The sequence below is a fragment of the Nymphaea colorata genome, unplaced genomic scaffold (assembly GCF_008831285.2).
Source record: "Nymphaea colorata isolate Beijing-Zhang1983 unplaced genomic scaffold, ASM883128v2 scaffold0297, whole genome shotgun sequence".
Taxonomy (NCBI): Eukaryota; Viridiplantae; Streptophyta; class Magnoliopsida; order Nymphaeales; family Nymphaeaceae; genus Nymphaea; species Nymphaea colorata.
In genome coordinates, this window is record NW_022204803.1 from 32,501 (window position 1) to 43,517 (window position 11,017).

The following is an 11,017-nucleotide window of genomic DNA, read 5'->3' on the forward strand; positions in this document are numbered from 1 at the left end:
CGACCGAGCTTACCCTTAACCTCACTCTCTCTAGTTCTAGCTCTCGGCCTAACCTACCCTTTAGCTAGGTTAACCTCCCTATCGAACCTAAGCCCTGTTGACTCTCGGCCTACCCCAGCCCGAGCCCTCTTATCTTGACTGTTCTACCTGTAGAGCCCCGCCAGTCCAAGCCCAGCCCTGCCGTAGCTAGGGACTAGGTTCAGTCGGCGACGCTAGCGCACCGCTAGCAGTCCTCGGCCAGCACCTCGGCTGCGCTCTCCATCGTCGGGTTTCCTGCCGGCGTCCGTGGCTGAGCCATTCGGAGAATAGGCAGGTAGGCACTGCCGAACTCGGCTTTCGCCCCCCTCGTCTTGTCCGCGGCTTCTGTCCAGCCTAGCGGCGACAGTCGGTCGCCCTCTCCTCTCGGCTCCAGGCAGCAGGTGGCTGCCCAGTCGACCTTCCCCCGCCGACCTGTCTTCAGTTTGCAAGCGGCAACGCGCCAGCGCCTCGGCGACATCCAGTCGCTGCTCTTCCGGCGTCCAAGGCGACAGCGACTCGCCTTTGTTTTTGCCGCTGCTACCGTAGGTCTGCACTCGACAGTCAGGTCTCGTCCGTCAGTCTGTGCCCGACCGCAGTTTGCTGTCCTCTCGGCCACTCGTCAGCCGGCCGCATCCGACAGCTAGCCCGTGTCCTTCACGGCCGCGCGTCCGGAGGTGATTCTCGACAGCAGGTGGCTGTCTCTGTTCCTCGCGTGACCGTCTTTGCTCGGCAGCAGGCTACTGTTCCAGGCAACGTCTGTCTACTCGTCCGACAGCAGGAGGCTGTCCAGGCCGCGCGCTTCTCGCCGGCCCGTTGCTGCATTGCCTGGGGTTTGGTCTTCACCCCGCGGTTGTTCCGGCTCAGCCAAGGCTAGCCCTTGGCCGGTAACACCTTAGCTCACTTGTAGATTCCGGGGAGGGTGTTGTGCTTTCGGTTTTAGGATTCCATTTAGTTTGTTTTAGTTATTGTTTTAGCCCAAGGCTTCGGCCTAGCTCCCTGCCGTGGTACCTCAAGGGCCAGCTGCCCGAGACACGACCACAAGGAGCCGACCGTACCCATTTGCTTATTGTTGGGCGTGGTTTGCTCGTTCGTCTTGTGTGTTTGGTTGAGTGGTTTGTTGAGTGAGACGAGTGAATTCTTGTATCGCTTACGATTGTAAAAGCCGCGTCAACCCTTGTAGTGTTTGTCTTAGGTCTGCCCGTAGTTAGGATTTGGGAATAAGGGTATTCCGCACCTGAATCTTCTGTCCTAAGGGTTTTTGCGCCGGGGTCTGTCCGGCCGGGTAGAAGTGTTGTAATTAATTGTCTTAGGAATTTTCGGTTTTTGAGTAGCACTCAAGAGACCTGGGAAGGTAGGTCGCTCTTGGTTAGGAAATTCTAGTTCTAGCAGGAGTGGTACTAACAATTGGTATCAGAGCAGTCTTGAGGCTGTTATTGAAGTTCAAGCACTCGTTGCAAGAAGATTCAGCTTCAGCAAATCAGTCAAGGCGAGGAGTGTTTGAGTCCAGCTTTCAGCAGTGCATTTTCCGTGTGCGTTAGTTTAGGATTTTCTTTTGTCGTTGGCTCCAAATAGCCAAATTCCTTAGTTTGTGCGTGTTTTCACTGGGTGCCTAACTCACGAATTCTATGGGTAAATCCAAGAAGAACGTGAGCTCCGATGAGCCTGTTCTTGAGGACATTCCTCAGGAGCAAGCAGGAGATGCCCCTCCAACTCAAAGGGGGCAAGTTCCGGACTATGCCTTAGGTAGAATCCTAAGCATAGAGAAGGAATTGCTACAAATGCGTAGCGAAATGGCCAAAGTTGAGAACTTTAGGAAGAAGGACATGGATCGTCAGAACGCGGAACACCAAAAGGAAATGGATGAAATCCGCGCCATGTTCAGACAGTTGGCCAACAACCAAACCCAAGTCGTTGTTGAGCAGAGGACCACTCAGGGTCCGAATCAACAGAAAGGAAAAGGTTTGCTAGTTATACCTGGCTATCAAACCGACACTGAGGTTAATCCCAACAACATTTCACATGTTGGGACGAGTTTGGAAGGAGGTAGAGTCATGGGACCACCTCCAGACAGGTATCTAAACGAGCCTACAAGTGAATACTACAGACCTCCTCAAGGTCAACGAACTAGTCAACCCATTCGGAACCCAATTTTTGAGCTTTCCGAAGGAGAGGACGAAACACCACTTCGTCCTAGGAGAACTCGAAGAGAGCCTACACGTTTTGAAGAGAGACGGACACCTTCCGTCAAATATGATTTCCCTAAGTTCAATGGGGAACATCTTCGAGAATGGCTATTCATGGCCGAACGTTTCTTCTTGTGTCACCATGTACCACAAGAAGAATGGATTGAAATCGCTACGGCCAACATGACCGGCGAAGCAACAACCCACTACCTCTGGTTTGAACATAAGACGGCCGACCCAACGTGGGAAAAATACAAAGCGAGTCTGCAGTTGCAGTTTGGAGACTCCACGTTCATAGATTATGACGAGGATCTCAAAAACTTAACCCAGACCACCACCGTGCCTGTCTACCAAAGGCAATTCGAGAGGTTGGCCAGCATGGTGCAATGGCCAGAGAAGGCCCTCATAGGGTCGTTCAAGGGTGGACTACGAAGCGATATCAAAAGAGAGATGAAAATCCATCGCTTCGGTAGTTTAGAAGAATGTTTCGCAATGGCCAGGCTGTATGAGGAGAGAATTGAAGAGAGAAAAGAAGAAAAAAGAGAGAAACGAGAAAGAAAGGCTCGTAAGTCGGACAAGTTGAGGAAGAAACCCTCATTCTCCTCTACTTCTCGGAATCAAAGTAGAGAATTCCGTCCCCAAGGGAAGGAATTGGTTCCCTACAACCGTGGGAACGATTATAGGCCCAACCCAAGACCGGGCCGTGACCTCCCAACACGTTACCTGACCCCAAAACAAATAGAAGAGTATAGGAAGAAGGGCCTATGCTTTAGATGTGAGGGTAAGTGGGAGAAGAACCACCAGTGCAAGGCACTATTCAACATCGTGGTGGTTGATGAACCGGAGACAAGCTCCAGTTCAGAGAGCGATTCTTCCTCTAGCTCTAGTTCCAGTTCCTCGTCTGATGAGGAAGTCCAAGTGAAGAGAAAAGGAAAGAAAATTGAATCTGAGGAACCACAGAAGGGAGAAACCTCGAACAGAGAAGACAAATCTGAAGAGGTTGAATCCTTACATTCTATCCAGGATCCCCATAAGGCTAACGCCATGAGAGTTTTTGGCCGCATCAATGGCCAGAAAGTTTTGATTCTGCTCGATAGCGGTGCAACAAACAACTTCTTAACCGAAGAAGCCGCTGAGAAGTGCAAGGTCACTCTCAATGAGAGCAGCCCACAGACTATAATCGTGGGAGGGGTCATAGACTCAAGTGCATTCATGAAGGAAAGGGCATTGATGTCAACATCAAGAAGAAGAACTTCAAAGTGGATTGCCTAGTCATTCCATTAGACGGAGTCGACTTGATTTTAGGAATGCCTTGGTTCCTAACTTGGAAGGATATTCGTTGGGATGTGAAGAACTTTGCCATGACGTTCATCCCAGACGGAGAAGGGGAATCGATCACTCTTCAGGGACTCGCCAGCTCCACGCGTCCCAAGGCAGCATTGCGGTCCATCCAACATGAACAACCCGCTTGTTGGGTACTCACATTGGCTACGGATGTACCGGTATCTGAAGATAAGGTGGAAGAACCAATTCCACCAAGCATTCAATTGGTCCTAGACCAATTTCCAGCCATTTTTGATGAGCCCAAAGGCTTACCGCCTAAACGGGCATATGATCATCGCATCGTCCTCGCACATGGTGCGGAGCCTGTCAACGTCAGGCCATATAGGTATGGGCACAGCCAGAAGGCGGAGATCGAGCGCCTTGTGAAAGAAATGTTGGAGAGCGGAATCATTAGGCCTAGTTGCAGCCCTTTTTCTTCACCAGTTCTCTTAGTGAAGAAGAAGGACAACACTTGGCGATTCTGTATTGATTACAGGGCGCTGAATGAGGTGACCGTTAAGGATCGGCACCCCATACCAGTTATTGATGAGTTGTTAGACGAATTGGCCGGCGCCACAGTATTTTCCAAGATTGATCTCAGAGCCGGCTATCATCAAATCAGAATGTTCGATAAAGACGTCTTGAAGACAGCGTTCAGAACGCATGACGGGCATTATGAATTTCTCGTAATGCCTTTTGGACTGACAAATGCACCGGCTACATTCCAGCGGTGTATGAATGATGTGTTTAGAGCCCATCTCAGAGACTTCATCCTCGTATTTTTCGATGACATACTCATCTATAGTAAGGACGAGGAGCAACACAAGAGGCACCTGGAAATAACTCTAGGTATTCTTCAGGAGCACCAGCTCTTTGCGAAGATGTCCAAATGCAGTTTTGGACAATCTTCCATTGGATATCTCGGACACATCGTGTCCCGAGAAGGGGTTCGGGCAGACCCCGAAAAGTTGCACGCCATGGAGAAATGGCCTCTGCCCAAGGACCTCAAAGGTCTAAGAGGATTCCTCGGATTAACTGGGTACTACAGGAGATTCATCCAGGGATATGGCATTATTGCCAGCCCCTCACCCAGATGCTGAAGAAAGGAGCCTTCTCTTGGACTGAGAAGTCGAGAGTTGCTTTTGACAAGCTGAAAGCAGCTCTAATGACCGCCCCAGTACTAACTCTACCCGATTTCTCAAAGACTTTCACTATTGAAACAGATGCGTGTGAAGTCGGCGTCGGAGCAGTACTAGGACAAGATGGTCATCCCATCGCGTATATGTCCAAGGCCTTGACTAGCCGGGCCAAGCCCCTCTCCACATATGAGAAGGAGTTGCTTGCAATCGTAATCGCGGTGGAAAAGTGGCGTCCATACTTGATTGGACGCAAGTTTATCGTCAGGACCGATCAAAACAGCCTGAAGTACATGTTGAAACAACGTGTGTCCACCCCCACTCAACAGAGATGGCTAGCGAAGCTCTTGGGGTATGACTTTGAAATCGAGTACAAGAAGGGTCCTGAGAACAAGGCGGCGGATTCTCTTTCCCGCCTCACTGAACAGTTGATGACTTTGTCTGTGGTGGAGACGGACATTTGGACGAGATTAGCCCAGGATCAACATGATGACCAGTCATTAAGGCTAATCAAGACTTCGGTTCAACAGAACCCCGGATCCATTCCTTTGTATTCAGTCAAAGGAAATCTTCTGTATAGGAAGGACAAGGCTGTAGTCCCTCCTAACTCTGGGCTAAGGCAGGAACTCCTGCAGCATTTTCATGACACCCCCGCAGCGGGTCATGAAGGGGTCGCTAAGACCCTTGCGCGAATAAAGGCCCAATTTTGGTGGCGAGGAATAAAGGCAGAAGTGCAAAACTACGTCAAGAAGTGTATAGTCTGCCAGAGGGAGAAGTACGAGGCCATCAAGCCTCCTGGTCATTTGAACCCTCTGCCTATACCAACCAAGCCGTGGACTGATGTCACGATGGACTTCATCGACGCCATGCCTCGATCAGAAGGGAAAGAGGCAGTCTTAGTTGTCGTGGATCGGCTCACGAAGTATAGTCACTTCGCCCCCTTGCCGAGGTTGTATCAAGGGCCACTAGTGGCCAACGTCTACCAAGAGTATATCGGGAAACTGCATGGAATGCCACAGTCCGTCGTCTGTGACAGAGACTCCATCTTTCTGAGTGCATTCTGGCAGGAGTACATGAAGAATATGGGTACGACGTTAAACTTTAGTACTGCCCACCACCCACAAACAGATGGGCAAAGTGAAATTGTCAACCGGTCCTTGGAGACTTATCTCCGTTGCTTCGCAGGAGAACGACCATCAACATGGGTTACGTATCTGCCTTGGGCAGAATGGTCGTACAACACGAGTCTTCACTCGTCTACTGGCATCACCCCTTACGAGGGTGTATATGGATTTCCACCCCCATCAATACCAAGGTATGAAGGAGGAACTGCGGAAGATGATGCAGTAGATTGTGAGTTGCGCACCAGAGAAGAGGTCTTAGAATCTCTCAAGGAAAACATCGTCAAGGCGCAAAATCGTATGAAGCAAGTGTACGATAAGGGAAGGAAGGACCGGGAGTTTCAGGTGGGAGACTATGTGTGGCTTAAGAGGTTGCCTCTTAAGCAAAAGTCCTTGATGGGTCAGCCCTATTCGAAGTTGCTACCTCGATATTATGGACCCTATCCGGTGATTCAGAAGATAGGGAAGGCTGCGTACAGACTTGGCCTTCCAAGAACAGCGTTGGTACATCCAGTCTTTCACGTCACCAGGCTTAAGCCTCATCAGGGTGATGTACCTACTTTGATCGAGCAAGTCCCGGATAGTTTGCCAACTCCCTACCGTATTCTCAAACACAGGTATGTACAGCGGCAAGGGAGAACCAGGCACGAGGTGCTCGTAGAATGGGAGGGACCCGACAGGGGTACTTCTTGGGAGGAATTCGGGACGATCATTCACCGTTTCCCCTCTTCTAGCGCTCGAGGACAAGCGCAAAGTAGGGAGGGGGAATCTGTTACGGACCAATTTCCAGGTCCCGTGCAGATGGAGGCAGAGCAGGCCGAACCCAGTCGGCGTAAGAGGAAGGCGTCAGAGATTTGGGCGCGTTCTCTTCAGCTCGCGCAGGTAAGTCCCAAGGAGAAGGATTCTGCACCAGCGTCAGTTGCAGTGGGAGGAGCGGGAGGAGCAGCTGAAGCCAAGACGGTGCTTGAACTGGGTACGTCTCAGGGTGATTGTGATTCTAGAGTAGGTCTCACTAAGCTAGTAGAGTCTTAACCAAGTGAGTCCGGTCTTATGTCCCTTGAGGCTAGCCAAAGACCAAGGTCTTAGGCAAATGGCTCGGTCAAACCAGACCGAGCTCTTGGTCTAGTCAACCGAAGTGAGGGCGGGTCCCCTCACGAGGTCCCCACCCTGGGCTCACAAGGCTCAGGGGTTTTAACCCTTTTGTTTACGAGTTGGGCATTAGGCCCGAGTCTAGTTTAAGTGTTTTTTGTTAAGCAAATAGGTTTGCTTTCGTTGGGTTTTGAAATAAGGACCTAGCCAAGCGGGTTGTGCTTGGCAATATGGATTTGGATTGTGGGTAGAGAACGAGATCTGGATTGTAGACTCGTTCAATTAGGACATGTATATATTGTTTTGGATCTTAGAGTTGTATCGAATATTGAACTAAGAAAGCATTTGCAAGGTTTGCAATCTCTCTCCTCCTCGTGAGGTTGTCTTTCTCTCCCTCGGTCTAGAGGCGAGTTCTTCATCCTCTTCGTCAGCCATCGAGTTCACATGGTGAAATCTGCGGTGCCTCTCATCCCCTCGCGTCCCCTTGGCCTGTGACGCTTCCTAATTCCAGCAAAGCTTCGGGGCATCGGAGATATTCCGGTGGTGAACTCAAAGCACGACGGCTTGCGGCGGATTCCTCCCTACCGGCGGCAATCCCTCCCTCGTCCACGGCTGATTCCCCTCTTGAACTGCAATTCCAGCAAGGTTGGTGCCTTCTTCACAACCCCCGGTGAAGTTGAGAGTCTGATTTTGCTAAAGGTAAGGCTGAATTCGGATTAGAATTCAGCAACGACTGCTAAATTGTTTTCCTTCGATTCTCGGTTTTCTTCTTGTTGATTGGCGGTTAATCTAGGACAGAATACGCTAATACACGAGGTCTTCTTCGCGGTCAACCCGTGAGGAAGGTCTGTGTCGAGCATTAAAATCTGTCTTAGATTATCCAAGGATCTTCGTGAAGAAATGCCGTGAAATTTTCGAGTTAACGTAGCCACCAAGAGAAGAACGAGAGAGTGGATGCGACCGGACTTTCTTGAAGGGAAATTCGGGTTCTGTCCTACCTCTTGTTCTCTGGTCCAGCAGGTTAAAACTCCCTGTAAATGAAGATTTAACCGTAGAAATATCATCTGTACGAGTTCATTGGAATCGCCCAATCAAGCGCTCCAATATACCCACGTTCGGGTGAAAACGCACGGCTGGATAGTTAGATCGCTTTCTCGCCGGAATTCTGCTGTCTTCCGGTGTATCCTGCAACTTCCGGCGTGTTCTCAAGATTCCGGTGGCATAGGACCACCCTGCCCTTGGCGAGTTGAAGTTTTCAAGAAGCTTGAAGGGGCGTACTGGTCATTGGCGTGAGATCACTCAAACCAGGCCGGTCTTCCTCACTCGGTGCGAGCCTACGTGAAGTCAACTCGGATCAGGTAAGTTCAATCCTCACCGTCCTTCTGTACACGTGTCAGCCATCCAATCATCCTTCCCAGCTCGTGTCCCACCTGGCCCATCGTGTCCCTTACCCGAAAACCAGTTATCCTACACGTTCCTTAGCTTTAGGAGCACTAGACGCCACCTCGTCCTCCACTTGGGTTGTCCAAGTCTTCAGCCCCACTCGCAAGGAACCACAGCCTTTCATCTGGCCACGTGGCAGCATCTCTCTGCCCACGACCCAGCTCCCTTCCAGCTCGCATATCATCTTTTCCACCAGCTCCTCATAGCTCGCCACCTCATCCTTCACATCCCTCATTTTGTGTGCCACTCCCCTCTCTCGCGCCCCACTTTTCCTCGTTTGTAGCGCAAGTCCCCTTAGACTCGCACCTGGCCTTAATCACGTTCAGATCCATTCCCACTCCCAGTCCCTTCTCCACCGTAGATCTTACACGTGTCCTCATCTCCTTTAGTCACGAGAACACCCCAGCCAAGCTCCCCACTATCTTCAACCGTTCTCTTCCGTGACCCTCCATCTTTTGACGTGTCATCATCTCCTTGCTCGAGGGACCCACTCGAGTACTTAGTCTTTTAGTTCCAGGGAGTCCTCTTAGCTCGAGCCTAATTCTAAGTCAACTTGACTTAGCCCCCAACCCTACCTAGGTGCATTAGTCAAACCCAACCTAGTTTGACTTTGACCGAACCCAGCTCACCTAGTCGATTTCTTCTTAGTTGACTTGAGCTCCTTTGACCTAACTCATCCTCATCCCTAGGAACTCGGTCAACCCGAGCCCAGCTAGGACTAACCTAGTTGACTCGAGTCTAGCTCGAGTGACCCAGCTCACTTACCCCCAACCGAGCCCAGCCTCGATCTACCCCAGCTCACCCAAGTGCCTAAGTTCCTCGACCGAGCTTACCCTTAACCTCACTCTCTCTAGTTCTAGCTCTCGGCCTAACCTACCCTTTAGCTAGGTTAACCTCCCTATCGAACCTAAGCCCTGTTGACTCTCGGCCTACCCCAGCCCGAGCCCTCTTATCTTGACTGTTCTACCTGTAGAGCCCCGCCAGTCCAAGCCCAGCCCTGCCGTAGCTAGGGACTAGGTTCAGTCGGCGACGCTAGCGCACCGCTAGCAGTCCTCGGCCAGCACCTCGGCTGCGCTCTCCATCGTCGGGTTTCCTGCCGGCGTCCGTGGCTGAGCCATTCGGAGAATAGGCAGGTAGGCACTGCCGAACTCGGCTTTCGCCCCCCTCGTCTTGTCCGCGGCTTCTGTCCAGCCTAGCGGCGACAGTCGGTCGCCCTCTCCTCTCGGCTCCAGGCAGCAGGTGGCTGCCCAGTCGACCTTCCCCCGCCGACCTGTCTTCAGTTTGCAAGCGGCAACGCGCCAGCGCCTCGGCGACATCCAGTCGCTGCTCTTCCGGCGTCCAAGGCGACAGCGACTCGCCTTTGTTTTTGCCGCTGCTACCGTAGGTCTGCACTCGACAGTCAGGTCTCGTCCGTCAGTCTGTGCCCGACCGCAGTTTGCTGTCCTCTCGGCCACTCGTCAGCCGGCCGCATCCGACAGCTAGCCCGTGTCCTTCACGGCCGCGCGTCCGGAGGTGATTCTCGACAGCAGGTGGCTGTCTCTGTTCCTCGCGTGACCGTCTTTGCTCGGCAGCAGGCTACTGTTCCAGGCAACGTCTGTCTACTCGTCCGACAGCAGGAGGCTGTCCAGGCCGCGCGCTTCTCGCCGGCCCGTTGCTGCATTGCCCGGGGTTTGGTCTTCACCCCGCGGTTGTTCCGGCTCAGCCAAGGCTAGCCCTTGGCCGGTAACACCTTAGCTCACTTGTAGATTCCGGGGAGGGTGTTGTGCTTTCGGTTTTAGGATTCCATTTAGTTTGTTTTAGTTATTGTTTTAGCCCAAGGCTTCGGCCTAGCTCCCTGCCGTGGTACCTCAAGGGCCAGCTGCCCGAGACACGACCACAAGGAGCCGACCGTACCCATTTGCTTATTGTTGGGCGTGGTTTGCTCGTTCGTCTTGTGTGTTTGGTTGAGTGGTTTGTTGAGTGAGACGAGTGAATTCTTGTATCGCTTACGATTGTAAAAGCCGCGTCAACCCTTGTAGTGTTTGTCTTAGGTCTGCCCGTAGTTAGGATTTGGGAATAAGGGTATTCCGCACCTGAATCTTCTGTCCTAAGGGTTTTTGCGCCGGGGTCTGTCCGGCCGGGTAGAAGTGTTGTAATTAATTGTCTTAGGAATTTTCGGTTTTTGAGTAGCACTCAAGAGACCTGGGAAGGTAGGTCGCTCTTGGTTAGGAAATTCTAGTTCTAGCAGGAGTGGTACTAACAGCTACCGACGGTCAATCATCGTTTCGTTTTTGACATCACTGCGGACGACGTTTTAGGAAGAACAGCATTAAAAAACTGCCCACCGGCGCCCGAAACGTACTGAGAATCCATAAAGCCGACGTAACGACAGAAATAACCAACGATCAGCACAAAAGCTGAGAGGCCAAAAGCCGCACGCCAAGCCCTCCGCACACCATGCGGATGGGCTGCGTTAATGTCCTTAACAAGACGGCGTTCCACCAAAGCGGCAGCAATACAGAGACCAAACGTAGGGGCAAAACAAACTTAGCGTCAACCACACCAATATAACAAGCACATCACACCAAACGGTTCATGGCAAACAAAACAGCCATGACGCCGATGGGAGACGCAGCCAACGCCACTCATGCGCCAAGACATCAGGCGCTTCCCAACGGCCGCCTTCACGCCGGCATAGCCATGCGGACAAGCGGAACTTGGGAGG